At 46.4% G+C, this 20422-nt stretch overlaps 1 protein-coding gene and 6 non-coding genes across 7 annotated transcripts in view; all 7 read left to right on the top strand.

Annotated features, from left to right (window-relative positions):
* LOC116036424 (bromodomain-containing protein DDB_G0280777-like) overlaps positions 1-20422 on the top strand; it is a 1700590-nt gene that overhangs the window by 641419 nt on the left and 1038749 nt on the right. The window lies entirely within an intron of this gene.
* On the top strand, positions 3874-3946 carry trnav-cac. The gene has a single exon. It is a non-coding gene; the product is annotated as a tRNA-Val (tRNA).
* trnav-cac lies at positions 9724-9796 on the top strand. The gene has a single exon. It is a non-coding gene; the product is annotated as a tRNA-Val (tRNA).
* Positions 11315-11387, top strand: trnaa-agc. The gene has a single exon. It is a non-coding gene; the product is annotated as a tRNA-Ala (tRNA).
* Positions 12693-12765, top strand: trnav-aac. Its single transcript has one exon. It is a non-coding gene; the product is annotated as a tRNA-Val (tRNA).
* trnaa-agc lies at positions 15705-15777 on the top strand. Its single transcript has one exon. It is a non-coding gene; the product is annotated as a tRNA-Ala (tRNA).
* trnav-aac lies at positions 15863-15932 on the top strand. The gene has a single exon. It is a non-coding gene; the product is annotated as a tRNA-Val (tRNA).

The following is a 20422-nucleotide window of genomic DNA, read 5'->3' as shown; positions in this document are numbered from 1 at the left end:
ATTTGGGGCTCTATCACTCTCCGACTGTAATGTTGTGCGAAATCTGGGCGTCATTTTTGACAAATCGATGTGTTTTAACAGTCATGTGAAATCTGTGGTTCGTTCCTGTTTTTTCCATCTCAGGAACATTGCTAAGATTAGATCTGTGGTTTCTAAAAAAGAGATGGAGATGCTTGTTCATGCTTTTATTTCTTCACGTTTGGATTATTGCAATGTACTGTACAGTTTTAACAAATCATCCATGGACAAATTGCAAGTTGTACAGAATGCAGCAGCGAGACTTTTATCTAAGACCAGCAGGAGAATGCACATCACTCCTGTGCTCAAGGCTCTTCACTGGCTACCGATTGGTTTTAGAGTGCATTTTAAAATCTTACACCCTCTTACATCGTGGATCTACTGCACGCACACACTTCTAGTCGCTCTCTGAGGTCTTCAAGTGTCAAGTCTCTTCTGATTTTTGTGCAGATTCCCCACTCGAAAGGGATTTGATGCAACCATCCCGGAATAAAGAACTGGATTTCACTCAATGACCAAACACTTCTTTTTCTTTTTTCCTTCTTTTATTTTGGCACACTTCAGCAGTTCACTTTGAGTTATTGCTTCAGCCAAAGAAGGCATTTTGGATTCTTTGTTGGTCTTTAAGCTGCTTAACAGTTTTGTCTTTTCTACCAGTACCAGTAGCAGGTGAAAAATCGGCTGCCATTCGGGTGATGTAGATCAGTGATTCCCAACCTTTTTTCCTTGGCGCCCCCCCTACTTATGTCTAAGAAAACCGAAGTTGAGTTAACTCTCGAGATACAGCCTTACTTTCTTTTTTGATACAGAGCAGTTATCAGCACTTTTACGTTTCTCCGCCATATTTTATTCATAAAATAGTGATGCCGTGGCGGCAGGAAAGACGAGGATGATAGCAGCTAGCAGCTAGCAGCTAGCAGCTGACCTGATGACAGCATGGATGTATTAAGAGAACTGGATCCAGTGTTCGGCGGGAAGCTCCGTACGTTCCAATGAGAGTTGCTCAAAAGCGCATAAAGCAAACATGGAGCTCGGCTCTTCCGCATTGTTGGCCCATAACGCTGGTTGGCTCACGATGGGAATGCGCACTAGCAACAATTTGTTTGCGTTGTCGTAGCAACCGGTAGCAACATGTGCGTTCATGAGCTTCTCTGTCGTGTCTCTTACTGGCGAACTCATGAACTCGCCGTTTCATTGTCTAAAATATTCACTAACGTTAAACACTGTTTTCGTTGTTCCCGATCGTTTACATGCTTAGCTAAATAAACAATAGATGTATTTAGCTAGACAACCAAGGAGATTTAATAATTATGTTGTGCTACTAGCTAGCTAGCTACTAACTAGCGCTAGCTAGCTGTTAGCCTGCAGTTTGGTGAACAGAGCTCATCCATGGCTTCAGCTCTCATCCACGTTACAAGCTTTACAGCATACAGCCCTCGGATGTATTATAAGAGAGAACCAAGGCCATGTAATCACTATGTCTGTAGTAACGTTATGTAGGCATATAGCTAGCTATGTATAGATCTTAATACAGCCATGCTAGCTACCCCTGATGTTAGCAACTAGCTAGCTAACCGATAGCCCGCCAGTTTGGGAAACGCTAATGACGTTACATCCACGTAGCTAACAGGCTTTACAGCAGCTACATACATCCCTGGGATGTATCATAACTTCATAAGATAATACCATGGACGTATTAATAGAACACATGGTGAATTACAACCATTAGCTATATCCATTATTACAGCTAGCTACATGACCTCGGGAGAACAGTCATGTGAGCGGGCGGGCGCAGTCCCGCGGCTCTGCTCGCGTCCACTATGCATGTTCATCATGCCAAATTTAATAATTCTGGATTCGCTTCTAGTGAATGTTAAAAATGTTAAAAACGTAACGTTTTAAACAAGGACCCTTTCAGTGTTCGGGCTGGTGAGTTGATATACCGGAAACAAATTATCCGCTGAAATATAGACGTTTCTTTTTAAACCGTTTTTCTCCAGTTTGACTTGACATCAAGTCAAGACCTTTTAACTGCTCCCAGAACTCATTTTAAAACTAGAGGTGATCGTGCCTTTTCTGTGGTGGCTCCATGGCTCTGGAGCTCTCTTCCTTTCGCCTTGAGAGCCTTGGTCTCTGTGGAAGCTTTTAGAAAACACCTAAAGACACATCTTTTTAGACAAGCATTTAATTAGCCATATGGTTTTGTATTGTATTTTATGTGTTGTTGTTTTTTTATTTGTTTTTACTGTAAAGCACTTTTTGATCCCTCTTGTCTGTGAAAGGTGCGATATAAATAAAGTTTACTTACTTATTTACTTACTTACTGTGACACCCATGACTGTCCTGTGACTCCCATGTCAAGAAAATGTTTTGCTACATATGCTACCTAGGCCTATCAGCTACCTTTCACCTTTTTCTAGCTTTTTATTTATGTTCTAGTTATGTGTTATTTTAGCTTGTAACCTAGGCTACTTGTAACTTGTAACAGCAATGCTTGTTACTCCAATGCCGGATGCATGGACATGAACCTCTCAGCCAGAAAGAGTGTACAGGACAGTGTGTGACTGTCCCAGGACAGTCATGGAGTCACCGGACAGTGTCTGGCTGTCCTGGGACAGTCATGGAGTCACCGGACAGTGTCTGGCTGTCCTGGGACAGTCATGGAGTCACAGGACAGTGTCTGGCTGTCCCGGGACAGTCATGGAGTCACAGGACATTGTCTGGCTGTCCTGGGACAGTCATGGAGTCACAGGACAGTGTCTGGCTGTCTCGGGACAGTCATGGAGTCACAGGACAGTGTCTGGCAGTCACCGGACAGTGTCTGGCTGTCCTGGGACAGTCATGGAGTCACCGGACAGTGTCTGGCTGTCCTGGGACAGTCATGGAGTCACAGGACAGTGTCTGGCTGTCCCGGGACAGTCATGGAGTCACAGGACATTGTCTGGCTGTCCTGGGACAGTCATGGAGTCACAGGACAGTGTCTGGCTGTCTCGGGACAGTCATGGAGTCACAGGACAGTGTCTGGCTGTCCCAGGACAGTCATGGAGTCACCGGACAGTGTCTGGCTGTCCCGGGACAGTCATGGCTGTGACTCCCATGACTGTCCCGGGACAGTCAGACACTGTCCTGTGACTGCTAGACACTGTCCTGTGACTCCATGACTGTCCTGGGACACCCAGACACTGTCCTGTGACTCCATGACTGTCCCGAGACAGTCAGACACTGTCCTGTGACTCCTAGACACTGTTCTGTGACTCCCATGACTGTCCTGTGACTCCATGACTGTCCCGGGACAGTCAGACACTGTCCTGTGACTCCATGACTGTCCCGAGACAGTCAGACACTGTCCTGTGACTCCCATGACTGTCCTGTGACTCCATGACTGTCCCGAAACACCCAGACACTGTCCTGTGACTCCATGACTGTCCTGAGACAGTCAGACACTGTCCTGTGACTCCCATGACTGTCCAGGGACAGTCAGACACTGTCCTGTGACTCCTAGACACTGTCCTGTGACTCCATGACTGTCCTGGGACACCCAGACACTGTTCTGGGACTCCATGACTGTCCCGGGACAGTCAGACACTGTCCTGTGATTCCCATGACTGTCCTGTGACTCCCATGACTGTCCCGGGACAGTCAGACGCTGTCCTGTGACTCCTAGACACTGTCCTGTGACTCCATGACTGTCCCAGGACACCCAGACACTGTTCTGTGACTCTATGACTGTCCCGAGACAGTCATGGAGTCCCAGGACAGTCATGGGAGTCACAGGACAGTCATGGAGTCACAGGACAGTGTCTGGCTGGCTAGTATCCTATATGTTCCTGAACGCATCACTATGTCTTTCACAGCGTTTCCGTAGCGTAGTGGTTATCACGTTTGCCTCACACGCGAAAGGTCCCCGGTTCGAAACCGGGCGGAAACATGGTTTTCCATTTCTGATCAGGATATATATCATATCATGTACAGATCACATACTGGCTGAGATTTACACAAAAATAGGCTATATATCATGGTTTATTGAGGGGAAACTAGCAAGTATATGTAAAATCAGACATTTAGCACAGTTATTAACAACAAAAATCACCCAGTCGTGCTGGGCTGCTATGAAGCTAGTTTCCTCTATGCTCCTGAACGCATCATGTTTGTCATCACAGGGTTTCCGTAGTGTAGTGGTTATCTTGTCGCCTAACACGCGAAAGGTCCCCGGTTCGAGACCGGGCGGAAACATTATTTGTTTTTTTCCACGATAGGACGCTCCGATTTTTGGTTGGTATGTACCCAATGTATCCTCTGTGTGCTAACAATGCTTAGCACGGTTAGCATCAACATGGTATAAGTTTACATAAGTTTACAGACAGGACAGGACAGTCGGACACTGTCCTGTGACTCCATGACTGTCCCGAGACACCCAGACACTGTCCTGTGACTCCATGACTGTCCCAGGACACCCAGACACTGTCCTGTGACTCCTAGACACTGTTCTGTGACTTCCATGACTGTCCTGTGACTCCATGACTGTCCCGAAACACCCAGACACTGTCCTGTGACTCCATGACTGTCCCAGGACAGTCAGACACTGTCCTGTGACTCCTAGACACTGTTCTGTGACTCCATGACTGTCCCGGGACAGTCAGACACTGTCCTGTCACTCCTAGACACTGTCCTGTGACTCCATGACTGTCCCAGGACAGTCAGACAATGTCCTGTGATTCCCATGACTGTCCTGTGACTCCCATGACTGTCCCGGGACAGTCAGACACTGTCCTGTGACTCCTAGACACTGTCCTGTGACTCCATGACTGTCCCGGGACAGTCAGACACTGTCCTGTGACTCCTAGACACTGTTCTGTGACTCCATGACTGTCCCGGGACAGTCAGACACTGTCCTGTGACTCCATGACTGTCCCGAGACAGTCAGACACTGTCCTGTGACTCCTAGACACTGTTCTGTGACTTCCATGACTGTCCTGTGACTCCATGACTGTCCCGAAACACCCAGACACTGTCCTGTGACTCCATGACTGTCCTGAGACAGTCAGACACTGTCCTGTGACTCCTAGACACTGTTCTGTGACTTCCATGACTGTCCTGTGACTCCATGACTGTCCCGAAACACCCAGACACTGTCCTGTGACTCCATGACTGTCCCAGGACAGTCAGACACTGTCCTGTGACTCCTAGACACTGTTCTGTGACTCCATGACTGTCCCGGGACAGTCAGACACTGTCCTGTGACTCCATGACTGTCCCGAGACAGTCAGACACTGTCCTGTGACTCCTAGACACTGTTCTGTGACTTCCATGACTGTCCTGTGACTCCATGACTGTCCCGAAACACCCAGACACTGTCCTGTGACTCCTAGACACTGTCCTGTGACTCCTAGACACTGTCCTGTGACTCCATGACTGTCCTGGGACACCCAGACACTGTTCTGGGACTCCATGACTGTCCCGGGACAGTCAGACACTGTCCTGTGACTCCTAGACACTGTCCTGGGACTCCATGACTGTCCCGGGACAGTCAGACACTGTCCTGTGACTCCTAGACACTGTCCTGTGACTCCTAGACACTGTCCTGTGACTCCATGACTGTCCTGGGACACCCAGACACTGTCCTGTGACTCCATGACTGTCCCGGGACAGTCAGACACTGTCCTGTGACTGCTAGACACTGTCCTGTGACTCCATGACTGTCCTGGGACACCCAGACACTGTTCTGGGACTCCATGACTGTCCCGGGACAGTCAGACACTGTCCTGTGACTCCTAGACACTGTCCTGTGACTCCATGACTGTCCCAGGACAGTCAGACAATGTCCTGTGATTCCCATGACTGTCCTGTGACTCCCATGACTGTCCCGGGACAGTCAGACACTGTCCTGTGACTCCATGACTGTCCCAGGACACCCAGACACTGTCCTGTGACTCTATGACTGTCCCGGGACAGTCAGACACTGTCCTGTGATTGAAACTGGAAAACTTTGCATGGTACATAAGCATATGTTAATTCTCTCTCTCTCTCTCTCTCTCTCTCTCTCTCTCTCACACACACACACACACACACACACACACACACACACACACACACACACACACACACCTACTCTCACCTTGCGCATGCATCTCTTTAAGCACCTTCTGGACATTTGAGGGGTTTTAGTGCAGAAATAAACTCTCCAACTTCACTCCAGGTCAATATTTACAAATTAAACTACAAAACCTCTCTTGTGCTTGGATTAGACCGTAGTCTTTCTGTTTTACCTAAACTGGTACGTTGTAATAGAAACAAGTTGAGATGAAACGCAGGTTCAGATGTGCGTAATCTCAGTTATGTTCAGACAGCATACATTCTGATCCAGCCAGTATCTTCAGTGTTTTTCTGTAGATTGCAATCTACTGAACAACATTCACTGACGATGCCCAATCACAGTATCTGTGCCAACTTCTGTCAGTCTAATGATGGTGAACTCCAGGGCCTATTATTGTTTGACAACTGAGCCATAATACTACTGTCTTGAAGCCAACTAGTAGTAGGCCATGTTATCAAATGCAGATAACAGCAAAATACACCATAAACTTAAAATAATAAAATAAAATGTCTACAGTACACACATATAGTAAATAATGAAATGAAGATTAAATGAATACATTAAAATCCAATAGGACATAATGAAATTAATTAATGAATTATTAAAAAAGAATGAATAAATAATACAGAAAAAACAGCAATGCTTGTTACTCCAATGCTAGATGCATGGACATGAACTTCTCAGCCAGAAACAGTGGATAGGACAGTGTCTGACTGTCCCAGGACAGTCATGGAGTCACAGGACAGTGTCTGACTGTCACAGGACAGTGTCTGGGAGTCACAGGACAGTGTCTGACTGTCACAGGACAGTCACAGGTCTGGGAGTCACAAGACAGTGTCTGGGTGTCACAGGACAGTGTCTGGGAGTCACAGGACAGTGTCTGACTGTCACAGGACAGTCACAGGTCTGGGAGTCACAAGACAGTGTCTGGGAGTCACAAGACAGTGTCTGGGTGTCACAGGACAGTGTCTGGGTGTCACAGGACAGTGTCTGGGTGTCACAGGACAGTGTTTGGGAGTCACAGGACAGTGTCTGGGAGTCACAAGACAGTGTCTGACTGTCACAGGACAGTGTCAGTGTCTGACTGTCCCAGGACAGTCATGGAGTCACAGGACAGTGTCTGACTGTCACAGGACAGTCACAGGTCTGGGAGTCACAAGACAGTGTCTGGGTGTCACAGGACAGTGTCTGGGAGTCACAGGACAGTGTCTGACTGTCACAGGACAGTCACAGGTCTGGGAGTCACAAGACAGTGTCTGGGAGTCACAAGACAGTGTCTGGGTGTCACAGGACAGTGTCTGGGTGTCACAGGACAGTGTCTGGGTGTCACAGGACAGTGTTTGGGAGTCACAGGACAGTGTCTGGGAGTCACAAGACAGTGTCTGACTGTCACAGGACAGTGTCAGTGTCTGACTGTCCCAGGACAGTCATGTAGTCACAGGACAGTGTCTGGGAGTCACAAGACAGTGTCTGGGAGTCACAAGACAGTGTCTGGGTGTCACAGGACAGTGTCTGGGAGTCACAGGACAGTGTCTGGGAGTCACAGGACAGTGTCTGGGTGTCACATGACAGGATGTTCTGCATCCTGTGGAAATCCACGGTAACAGTTAGCATCAACAGGTCAACATGTTCTGTGTTAGCCAACTTCACTATTAGCTACATTAGTATTAAGCTAGCTTGATGTTTCTTGTATTTAGCTAGCTAGCTTTTAACCTGTGTATTTAGCTAGCTTGATGTTTCTTGCAGTTGCAAATGTATAACTAAAATAGTTGCCTTTTTCGGGAACCATCACGTTATCGTGGTGGAGAGGTCTGTGTGTCCCTATGAACCTGAGGGCTGTGTTGTCTGGAGCCTGGTGCTCGTCAATTGTCGTCAATTTCCCAGGTGGAAGTTGCTGAGGTAGTCAAACAACTCCACAGTGGCAAAGCCCCGGGGATTGATTAAGGAGTGGCAGACCGGGGTGGTGGGTCCCCTGTTCAAAAAGGGGGACCAGAGGGTGTGTGCCAATTACAGGATTCCATCCTGGTCGTGGAACAACGGACTAGATCTTCACTCTCGCAAGGATCCTGGAGGAAGCCTGGCAGTATGCCCATCCAGTCCACATGTGTCTTGTGGATCTGGAGAAGGCGAATGACAGTATGAGATACTGTGGGGGGTGCTGCGGGAGTATGGGGTGAGGTTGTCCCTTCTCACGGCCATCCAATCTCTGTACGACCAAAGTGAGAGCTGTGTCCGGGTTCTCGGCAATAAGTCGGACTTTTTTCAGGTGAGGGTTGGCCTCCGCCAGGGCTACGCTTTGTCACCAATCCCGTTTGTGATATTCATAAACAGGACATCGAGGCGTAGTCGGGGTGGAGAGGGGTTGCAGTTTGGTGAGCTGGGGATCTCATCGCTGCTTTTTGCGGATGATGTGGTCCTGATGTCATCATCGGCCTGTGACCTTCAGCACTCACTGGATCGGTTCGCAGCCGAGTGTGAAGCGGCTGGGATGAGGATCAGCACCTCTAAATCTGAGGCCATGGTTCTCAGCAGGAAACCGATGGAGTGCCTTCTCCAGGTAGGGAATGAGTCCTTACTCTTACTAAAATTTACGCATTTTAAGAGTTTCGGGAATAGGCGCACAAAAATGGCTCGCTAGCGCCCCCTACAAAATTACAAAAATTGAGTCCCTGCAGTGTGTTCAACGTAGACTAACAAAATGTGATACGTGCTATGATGTGCTATAGGGTCTGGCAGTGGCGGGGCTGCCATTTTGTGCGCTTCGCCATCGAAACAGGAAGTGGGTGTAACTTGAGTGTACATTGTCCAATTTCCTCGAAACTGAAACTCGAAAATCAGGATTCATAAGAGTCCAAACCTGAGGACATCTACAGGCCGATATTTACTCAAAGTCGTAGCGCCCCCTAGTGGCAACAGGAAGTAGGCATAAAGTCAAGGTGCTATACTTTAACGAACTCCTCCTAGAGATTTCATCCGATTGACTTCAAATTGGGTCTGTACCATCTGAAGACCTCAACGATGAAAACTTATCAAAATCAAGACTTTTTGTCGAACGGTGTGGGCGTGGCGTGGTGGTCATTTTGGGCATTTATTGATGAACGAAGAAGTTGTTGTAACTTGAGTGAACATTGTCATATCTGCCCTTAATTTCTCAGGATTTACAAGGGTCCAGGCCTGAGGTCATTTATAGGCCAAAATTGACTTTTGGTCATAGCGCCCCCCGCTGGCAACAGGAAATCAGCCAAATATGACAAACATCATCCGATTTACATGAAACTTATGTGTGGTCTACATGTGATACTAAGCTGCCCCCTATACTTTAACCACGCCCACTTACTCAGGCCACGCCCCCTTTCATAACATTTAACCTTAACTGTTAAAGGTAAAGTCTTGTGTGAGGTGTCATTGAACTCAGCAGAGTTTCTTTTTGATTGGTGACGGTTTGACCCGCCCCCTATGTTGTAGCCACGCCCCACAAACCAACTGAGGTCTGAAACAACACAAACAAGGCTTAAATACTGTGTGTGTGTCAGGTCTACGTCATTTACACGTCAAGAGGTGTTTTTCCATCATGTATTTTCCGAAATATCTCGCCATTGTCATACATGGAAGTTTCCGTAGTGTAGTGGTTATCACGTTCGCCTCACACGCGAAAGGTCCCCGGTTCGAAACCGGGCGGAAACAATATTTTGTACTTCAGGATCTTGTTTATGATAGTGGACACAGGAAGTGGTAAACAATTTGTCGAACTCTTGTGTGCAGTGTAATCCTCAATCTCCTGAGACCTTAAATTGTGAAGTAGTTTTTGATTGCTTGAACGATGATGTATATATTAAAATGTTGAAACAGCGCTACTGTCCCATGGACACCTATGTAATGGTTAAAAGGGGTACTGCACCAAAACATTTTTAGATGTCCTTGTTAGTATAGTGGTCAGTACCTGTATGAGCTGAGTCCTGTACTACGAATCCAGATCAACATGTCCTGGATTTCTTACAGTGATCCGGCTTCACCTAACCTAACAACCGCGGTCCCGCATAACCTGTATCACGACGCTGGTTAACAACTAGTTCAGTCAACCCAGGGTTTCCCAATCCAGCGGCGTGCACGTTCACATAAAAGAGGCGTGTTTACACAGCATGACCAATCACAAACATCTACCAGAGCTGCATCTTTTAAACAAGAAGAGAAAACTATAATTCTACATAAATATGAAGAACACAGACACGGTTTTACAGGCAAAACGCAGGAAGGGAAGCTGGCAAAAAAGCCGACGCTGTTTTGCGTAAATCACAACGCTTAGCTTATCAATATCCAGTGGTGTAATCTACGTGATAGCAAGCTCCAGGATGTCTACATACCCACTTAAAAATGCACAATGACACGGAACATACTTTCTATTATATTTTTTTTGAATTGTTATCTGTGCTTTTTTCTAAGGTAGCCTATTTTTTTATTTATTTTTTTTTATCATAAATTGGTGCATAAAAGTGTATCAGAATGCAGGAAATAAAGTTGTTGATGCTTAAAACTTCCCTGGGGGAGGACACCCAGGCCCCCCCACCAAGATAAGGGATTAAGCCGGGATTTATCAGTTATCCTGGATGATTTAAGCCTTGACTCGTTTTCACGAAAGTGGAGGCACATAAATCACCATGGAGATTTATTCTGTGCAGCTAGCCTGCTCCCGACCAGGCTAACAGCCAGGCTAACAGCTAGCCTGCTCCCGACATAAAATAACTGATGAATATACTCTGTTCCATTCATGTTTACAGTGTTCATGGAATTTATCACTTAATTATCTTTATAGTTTCTAGATTTTAGAGTCACATTTCTTCAGTGTCTTTATTTTCTATGTCCATATATACAAGGGAGCAAAGCATATAATATGTAGAGAAGGAAACTCGTCCTCTATAAAAAATAAAAAAACACGAGAAAACGCGTGGCAGATAATAGCGGACCGACTGAATGATAGTCTAAAAATATACATTTATGAACTACTGCTCTTAACTGAAAGTTAAAACAAGTGATCCACCTTCGTAGTACAGAAAACCCGGGGTTGAGCCTGAAGTTAGCTCGTTAACGCCAAATCTCGCTTCGTAGTACAGGCCTCAGGTTAGGCATGCTCATCTGCCAACATAGGACAACACAAACAAACTGTTGCTAGTGCTTTAAGTGACATCTGAAAAGCCAAAGTAGTGTGGGGGATTAGCTCAAATGGTAGAGCGCTCGCTTAGCATGCGAGAGGTAGCGGGATCGATGCCCGCATCCTCCAAAATATTTCTTCTTCTTCAATTGAAGACGGATGACAGAGCCTTCGCCTGATGTTTATACTTGTGCGCTGGTGTGTACGTTGAGCTGGCACGTGTGTGTTTGTGTTAGCGCGAGGGGTGTCCGACTGTGTGTCGCAGTTCAGCGGGAGCTCAGCAGGCTACGTGACAGCAGCCGGTGCTGCCTCGCCGCCCGGCGTGTCCTACTTCATAGACTCGCTGTGAGCTAGCTGGATATCCATCACGAAGGGAAGCCTGCTCCATACCCTGTAAATATACTCTAGTTATGCCGGCAGCTGGCAGCCAGCCAGCTCCGCGGAGCCCCGAGCCCCGGTAGTCCAACAACCGAGAAACGGTAACTTTCACTGGGTATGGAGGTTGCCGTTTTCTCGTCAGACTGTGTGGAGCTCCTAAAGTCCGACACGTCTTACCAAATTTGCAATTAGCCATCAATTTTCATAAAACTGCCCATATTTGAGCTTTATATAGTTGATTTCTCGCATAAAAAAGTCTCAGAAGTGAATTTAATAACGAAATAGCCCAAAAAACAACGTATAACTTTGCAGTGTCTGAAATATGAGACCTGCTGTCTCGTCTCCAATGTGTTTCTATGGGGTTCCTCAACCAATCAGCACGCAGCTCATCTAAATATTCATGAGCATACCATATTTGGAATAAAAGCTCTTGTTCCAAATAGAGCCATATTCAGATAGTTAAGGGCCTAATAAAACAGCATTTGGGCAATTTTCAGCCCAACCAATGTTCCATACCCTATTAGGAGACCTTAAGGAACAGTGTGTATACCCTATATAATCATTCTATCACCCCTTTAATATCTCACGTTTGAAAAGTTTTGACATTTTGTAGAGATTAAACACTGTCGTCTCTATGCTGCTACTACCTGTCACTCAAACGTGAAAACGTGGTCTAGATCTGCCAAATTGTTATTATGTAAGTGATTATTGGTCGGACTGTTGTATCGGACTGAATGCTAGTGGCAGCTGTCACTTGTTGCCATAGCAAAACTCTGCCGTAGCTTAGCAACGTTCAACCCAGAATGCAGCACGTTGTTTTGAAAATGTAGTGGTAACGGCAGAAGTAATAGTCCTGTGATACAACCCTGAAGCACAAAATTAACAACGAAAACCATCGGTTTAACCCTGCCTGGACTTACAAAGAGTTTTATATTTTCATTTTTAGCTTTGTTGGCCAACGAAAATGTTTGGCTCCACTAAATTTAAGATAAAGTGATGAGAGGGTAAGGCTAGTTTCCTAAATGTTCCTGAACGCATCACATTGGTACTCACAGAGTTTCCGTAGTGTAGTGGTTATCACGTTCGCCTAACACGCGAAAGGTCCCCGGTTCGAGACCGGGCGGAAACATTCTTTGCTTTTCCCTACGATAGGAAGCTCCGGTGTTTGGTTGCCAAGTGCTCAAATTTATCTTCTGTTTGCAAATAATGCTTATGTAGCCCGCTGGGCTAAAAGCTAACGTTAGCTTCCCTCGGGAGAGGCTAACAGTTAGCATCAATACGTCAACATGTTCTATGTTAGCCAACTTCACTCACTATTAGCTACAATATCAAAAGGTTTTGGGACAGGTTGTCCGCGGGGTCTTAAAAGTTTAAAACGGCCTAAAATTTTTAAATAAAAAATCTTAAAGTCGCTGAAGTATTGTGTCCGTGTAACACTACTTCTAATGCTCACTGAAAGGTGATTTTGTTTTATTCTGTGGTGTTGTAGTTCTTTCTTATACGTATATGTATATTTACAGATTATTATTTCTCTGTGTCCCTTTCATTCAATTTTAATAAGTTTTTTAACTTTGCAAGGTCCTTTTTCCAGTCACTTAAGTTTGGAAAGAAAGTAAAAGTTAAAGGAGAATTCTGGTCGATTTCATTACGTAGCTCTGTTGTTTGTAAACGTGGAGTGCTGTCAGTAGCGAGAAAAACGAAACCAATCTGTGTTGCCTACACCGTGTTATCCTCCTGCTAGAGTTAGCACCCAGGAGGCTGAAACAGGGCAAGTTTTAAATGTGCTTTTAGCCTCTTAGCATGTTAAAATGTCATTACAAGTGCCTACCCATGTGCAGTGATTCCTTCCGAGTGAACACAGTGAATCTGACTGCAGGAGATGTGACAGAAACGCATAAAAGTTGTGCTAATTCAGCTCTGTTTAGTTTGTTGTTGTTACGAGTGCTTAGTGACCGTCTACAAACTACAACACCGAAAAGAGATACAACAGAGCTACGTGTTGAAATCGACCGGAATTCTCCTTTAATCTGTCTGCCGACAAACGTGATTCTGCAGCTCTCAGACTGGGACGTTTTGTACGAGACACATGCCGTTGTTGTTGTGACTCCAAAACCTCTGAGCTGTTCGAGCGGTTCGAAACCGGGCGGAAACAGAGTTTTCCACTTAAGGATCATGTTTATGATAGTGGACACAGGAAGTGGTGCACAATTTGTCGAACTCTTGTGTGTAGTGCAGGGGTTTTCAAATTGGGTGAATGTGAGCCTCCCCTTACAGTAGGTAAGGACAGCCGAGCCCCCCCTTCCCCAAAATCCCGTCAGCCTGCCACACACCCCTCTGCAGTAAATGCCAGCTTTTGTGTGTTTGAGTTTAAATAACAACTGATAAAATGTAAATATTTTTTAATATTGTATTTGAAGACATTTTATTTCCACAACTTTTTAAAAAGTGCATTCATAAACGATTCTTTGCGATCATTTTCCAACTTCGTGCAGGCCTAATTGAGGCTACTTTTAAAATCATTCATCATAAAATCAGTGGGCCTATCCACAAGTCAACAAAACATGCTTAACATGTGTAATGATGTGGAGGGTCTGCGGGTTTGAGCATTAAACACTCAATTTCCTGCATTCTGGTGAATTTTTATGCACCTATTTCTACCTTTTTCTGAGTCAGCACACATGTAGCCTAGCATCATTTACTCCTCCCTCCTCTTTTGCGTCTCTTGTTGAGGAAGTAACCTCCTTACATGTGCACATAACAATTATTCATCTCAATGATACATTAATTCATTTCAATGAATTAATAAACCCCTGGACTGTAATATTTCAGATGTGTTTGAGCAAGATTTCTGATTCATGTTCAAAACTTTGTGTACATTCAAAATAGATCTCATCCCATCTGTGTTCTCTGAGGTTTGGAGGAGCCGTGATATTTTGAGAAAAATAAAGTTATAATAGGCTATTACAAGAATACAGTCACTATATTTCAGAAAATAATCCACCTGCACCATAGCCTGCTGTGCATTACGTGATATCTCTGCTGATACGGTAGATCTCAGACCTCCTGACAGACTCAGATCCCCGTTTGGGTCTCTGGTCTCTGAATGAGACAAAAGTTTAGGGAAGTGGCTGAACGCTGCTCTACATCGGAGGTTGAAACCCGAAACTACGGCAGAAATACACGGAGCACAAACGCGACACATCTACTTCAGCATGTCGACAGCAGAGCGCGAGAGTGGACAACAAGCAACGTCCGGTTTTATTTATTTGTCAGTCAACTTTTCAAAATACATTAGGGGTTAAGCTCAAATCATTCGGGGCTGAAGCCCCGGCAAAATCAGCTGACGCCGCGTCTGTCAGTGGGAACAATGAGGCCGTGCTTTTGATGCACAGAGGTGTTCGATACGGCACTGCAGAGAGAAATAAACGCAAGTCGTCCTCCACCTGCAGCCTTGATCTGTATTTGTTTTTAATCAGGGTCAGTGCGGAAAACCCACACTCACACAAGTAGGTGGACGTGAAGGGGATTAGGATTTTCATAGCCTTAGTGGAGATCTGGGGGAACTCGCTCTCCACAAACAACCATGAACGCGTGATGGACATTTCTCCCGGTCTCTGTCCCACTGCAGCAGAGGAGCAGCCTCAAACCCCGACCAGGTGAAATCTAACTTTAACTCAGGATCAAATTTCCTACGTTTGTTGCTGGGTCCTGTCTCCTATCTTAATGCTGACTTCTGTTGACTTGGGACAAGCAAACGATGCATTTTAAAGCTAATACACGCATGCACAATTACCGATATCAATAGAGCTGCATACAGAGTTATTTTTTCTTCGCGTGTCGCGCCTCCCCTGTGGCTCTTTGGCGCCCCCCAGGGGAGGCCCGCCTCACCTATTGAAAACCCCTGGTGTAGTGTAATCCTCTAAGTCATGTGACCTTAAATGGCGAAGTAGTTTTTGATAGCACGAACGTTGATGTATGTATTAAAATGTTGAAACAGCGCTACTGTCCCATAGACACCTATGTAATGGTTAAAGGGGGTACTGCACGTCTGAGCAGTCAAAGGACCGTGGGGGATTAGCTCAAATGGTAGAGCGCTCGCTTAGCATGCGAGAGGTAGCGGGATCGATGCCCGCATCCTCCAAAATATTTCTTCTTCAATTGAAGACGGATCTAGTGCAGCCTGAAGCTTGTTTTATGCTTCAGCGGAGGCTCCATGCAGAGCTTTAGCCGTAGTGTAGTGGTTATCACGTTCGCCTAACACGCGAAAGGTCCCCGGTTCGAGACCGGGCAGAAACATTGTTTGCTTTTCCCTACGATAGGAAGCTCTGATGTTTGGTTACCAAGTGCTCTAATTTATCTTCTGTTCGCAAATAATGCTTATGTAGCCCGCTGGGCTAAAAGCTAACGTTAGCTTCCCTCGGGAGAGGCTAACAGTTAGCATCAACAGGTCAACATGTTCTATGTTAGCCAAATTCACTCACTATTAGCTACAATATCAAAAGGTTTTGGGACAGGTTGGCCGCGGGGTCTTAAAAGTTTAAAACAGCCTAAAATTTGTGGTGTTGTGTCCATGTAACGCTACTTCTAATGCTCACTGAAAGGTGATTTTGTTTTATTCTGTGGTGTTGTAGTTCTTTCTTATATGTATATTTACAGATTATTATTTCTCTGTGTCCCTTTTATTCAATTTTAATAAGTTTATTAACTTTGCAAAGTCTTTTGTGACCCTGCATTTCATTGTACTTTTATGTCGTGATATAGGTCTTAAATTTCAACAAGATCACCACTCTCCTTTGTGCTTAATACTACTTAAATGAAAGCTGTAAGCAGCCATTTACAGGCCCTCGCACCTCTCCGCGCATCTGGATTACCGGTGGGACGTGTTTTTCATATAACATGATGACAACAAGATGCGTTTTCAACTCAGACATTATGAAGAAACTGTTTAAATTCAAAGTTTGTACTGTCACCTACCTCTTTTCCGTCGGTCGCTTCACCGAAAGCCCAGAAGAGTCGATCACAGTGGGCCATGCGTTTGTGACGGAAACTCCCCCTCAAAAATAGGTAATTGAGCACTGTAGTGGTTATGACCATATCAGTGACTATGTAACTGCATGGAAACCTGTGTTTTTAGCTAGCTAGCTGTTAACCTGTGTATTTAGTTAGCTTGATGTTTCTTGTATGTAGCTAGCTAGCTTTTAACCTGTGTAATTAAGTAGCTTGGCAGCAAATTGTTTTATTGCAGTTGCAAATATATAACTAAAATAGTATATAATATAGTTGCGTCTTTGGGAACCATCCCCTTATCGTGGTGGAGAGGTCTGTGTGTCACTATGAACCTGAGGGCTGTGTTGTCTGGAGCTTTGTGCTCCTGGTAGGGTCTCCCATGGCGAAGTGGTCTCAGGTGAGGCGCCAGACCAAGAATGGTTTAAAAACCCTATGAGTCAACAAGGAAGAGGTAGAGTTACCCTGCCCGGAGGAAGCCCGGGACTCCCGTCTGAAGCCAGGCCCAGATGGAGGGCTCGTCATCGAGTGACTTGTGGCCTGGTTTGCCACGGAGCCCGTACCGGTCACAGCCCAAAGAAGCAACGTGGCACCTCCCTCTCCATCCCATGGGCCCACCACCTGTGGAGGGGGCCTCGACGGACCAGACCCGGGCAGCAGAGGCTGGCTCTGGGGACGTGGAACGTCACCTCTCTGTGGGGGAAGGAGCCGTAACTTGTGCCAAAGGTGGAGCGCTACTAATTAGATCTGGTGGGGCTTACCTCTACGCACAGTCTCGGTTCTGGAACCATACTCCTGGATAGGGGTTGGACTCTTTTCTTCTCCAGAGTTGCCCAGGGTGTGAGGTGCCAGGCGGGTGTGGGGATACTCACAACTACGCCTGCGAGTTGTGTGGGGGAAAACTGACGCGCACGTGGGCAATGATGGAGACACATGGAGAGGCGTGTTTGGGAGGAACGGCTTCCCTGATCTGCATCCGGAGCTATCAACCGATCATCTGGTAGTGAGTTGGGTCAAGGGGTGGGGGAAGACTCTGGACAGACCTGTTAAACCCAAACGGGTAGTGCGGGTAAATTGGGAACGTCTGGAGGAGGCCCCTGTCCGACAGACTTTCAACTCACACCTCCAGCGGAGCTTTTCATGCATCCCTGTGGAGGCTGGGGGCATTGAACCCGAGTGGACAATGTTCAAAGTTTCCATTGCTGAAGCTGCGGCGGGGAGCTGTGGTCTTAGGGTCTTAGGTGCCTTAAAGGGCGGTAACCCACGAACACCGTGGTGGACACCTGTGGTCAGGGAAGCCGTCCGACTGAAGGAGTCTTTCCGGGATATGTTATCCCAGAGGACTCCGGAGGCAGTTGCAAGGTACCGAAGGGCCCGAAGGGCTGCAGCCTCTGCCGTGAAAGAGGCAAAGCAGCGGGTGTGGGAGAAGTTCGGAGAAGACATGGAGAAGGACTTTTGGTCGGCACCAAGGTGCTTCTGGAAAACCGTTCGCCACTTCAGAAGGGGGAAGCGGGGAACCATCCAAGCTGTGTACAGTAAGGATGGGATGCTGTTGACCTCAACTGAGGAGGTAATAGGGCGGTGGAAGGAGCACTTTGAGGAACTCCTAAATCCAGCTAATACGCCCTCTATGTTAGAGGCAGAGCTGGAGGATGATGGGGGATTGTCATCAATTTCCCAGGTGGAAGTTGCTGAGGTAGTCAAACAACTCCACAGTGGCAAAGGCCCGGGGATTGATTAAGGAGTGGCAGACCGGGGTGGTGGGTCCCCTGTTCAAAAAGGGGGACCAGAGGGTGTGTGCCAATTACAGGATTCCGTCCTGGTGGTGGATCAACGGACCAGATCTTCACTCTCGCAATATACTACTACTACTACTACTACTACTACTATACTGAAGAACTCCTCCTAGAGATTTCATCCGATTGACTTCAAATTTGGTGTGTGCCATCTCAAGACGTCAACGATGAAAACTTATCAAAATCAAGACTTCTTGTCGAACGGTGTGGGCGTGGCGTGGCGGTCATTTTGGGCATTTATCGATGAGCGAAGAAGTTGTTTTATTTTGAGTGAACATTGTCATATCTGCCCGAAATTTCTCAAGATTGACAAGGGTCCAGGCCTGAGGTCATCTATACGCCAAAATGGACTTTTGGTCATAGCGCCCCCTGCTGGCAACAGGAAATCATATTTATTAATATTTCAACATTAAAAATTATTTCATGAATGTGACACTTTTGTCAATATGGACATATTACACATCATTAGATCGGTTAGATTCTCAGCTATCCACTTCTGAAGTTAATTTAATGGAATTCATAGCAACAAACATGATTCATTTAGATATACAGACCTCTTAAACAAAAAAAGGATTAAAAGTGACGACTTCTTACCTTTGAAGCAGTTGTAAAGTCTGAATATGCGCCCATTCCCTAATTGTTTATATTCATTTAGTCCACCAGGGTCCAACAATCAAAAGACCAAAAGGGTTTCTCATAAAAATAATCCAGTAGGTACAAAATGCCGTGTAAAAACAAAACAAAAAGTCCGTAGCTAACTGTTTGCTAACCTCCTTTGTCAACTGCAGTCGGCAAACATAATATTTTCTCTTCATCGTGCACGGTGTTGTTGGGTATGCTTGTTTTCCTTATCTTGCTGCCTACAATGCGAAAGCATCCCCAACTTTTTCTCTTTGGTTTTCACCCCGGGACAGCCCCCGACATACAGCAAGCGCTCCCATTATGGAGCGGTCAATATGCTGCGTCATCTCTCTGAGCAGCCATTTTAGGAAAGCTGTCATTTGCTATCGACACATCAATCATGGCAGTTGTAGCCCATCACATCCCCTTTCCAACGGTATATAGCATGATAGGAATATCCAATGAGAGCCAGTCCAAATAAATGGCGCTACGTTGGAGCGCCGCTACGTTGGAGTTTACCCCGGTGGACGAGAGGGTCGCCTTCCTACGCCTGCGAGTTGTGGGGGGGGAAAACTCTGATGTGCACGTGAGCAATGATGGAGATACATGGAGAGGCGTGATTGGGAGGAACGGCCTCCCTGATCTACATCCGAGTGGTTGTTCGTTGTTGGACTTCTGTGCTAGTCATGGATTGTCTATAATGAACACCATGTTCGAACATAGGGATGCTCATGAGTGTACCTGGTACCAGAGCACCCTAGGCCAAAGGTCAATGATCGATTTTATAATCGTTTCATCTGATCTGAGGCTGTATGTTTTGGACACTCGGGTGAAGAGAGGGGCGGAGGTAAATTGGGAACGTCTGAAAGAGGCCCCTGTCCGACAGACTTTCAACTCACACCTCCGGCGGAGCTTTTCGTGCATCCCTGTGGAGGCTGGGGGCATTGAACCCGAGTGGACAATGTTCAAAGTTTCCATTGCTGAAGCTGCGGCGGGGAGCTGTGGTCTTAGGGTCTTAGGTGCCTCAAGGGGCGGTAACCCACGAACACCGTGATGGACACCTGTGGTCAGGGAAGCCGTCCGACTGAAGGAGTCTTTCCGGGATATGTTATCCCAGAGGACTCCGGAGGCAGTTGCAAGGTACCGAAGGGCCCGAAGGGCTGCAGCCTCTGCCGTGAAAGAGGCAAAGCAGCGGGTGTGGGAAAAGTTCGGAGAAGACATGGAGAAGGACTTTTGGTCGGCACCAAGGTGCTTCTGGAAAACCGTTCGCCACTTCAGAAGGGGGAAGCAGGGAACCATCCAAGCTGTGTACAGTAAGGATGGGACGCTGTTGACCTCAAATGAGGAGATAATAGGGCGGTGGAA

The sequence above is a fragment of the Sander lucioperca genome, chromosome 13 (assembly GCF_008315115.2).
Source record: "Sander lucioperca isolate FBNREF2018 chromosome 13, SLUC_FBN_1.2, whole genome shotgun sequence".
In the NCBI taxonomy this organism is placed as follows: domain Eukaryota; kingdom Metazoa; phylum Chordata; class Actinopteri; order Perciformes; family Percidae; genus Sander; species Sander lucioperca.
Note: the sequence above shows the minus strand (reverse complement) of the source record. Positions and strands in the feature narration are given on the sequence as shown.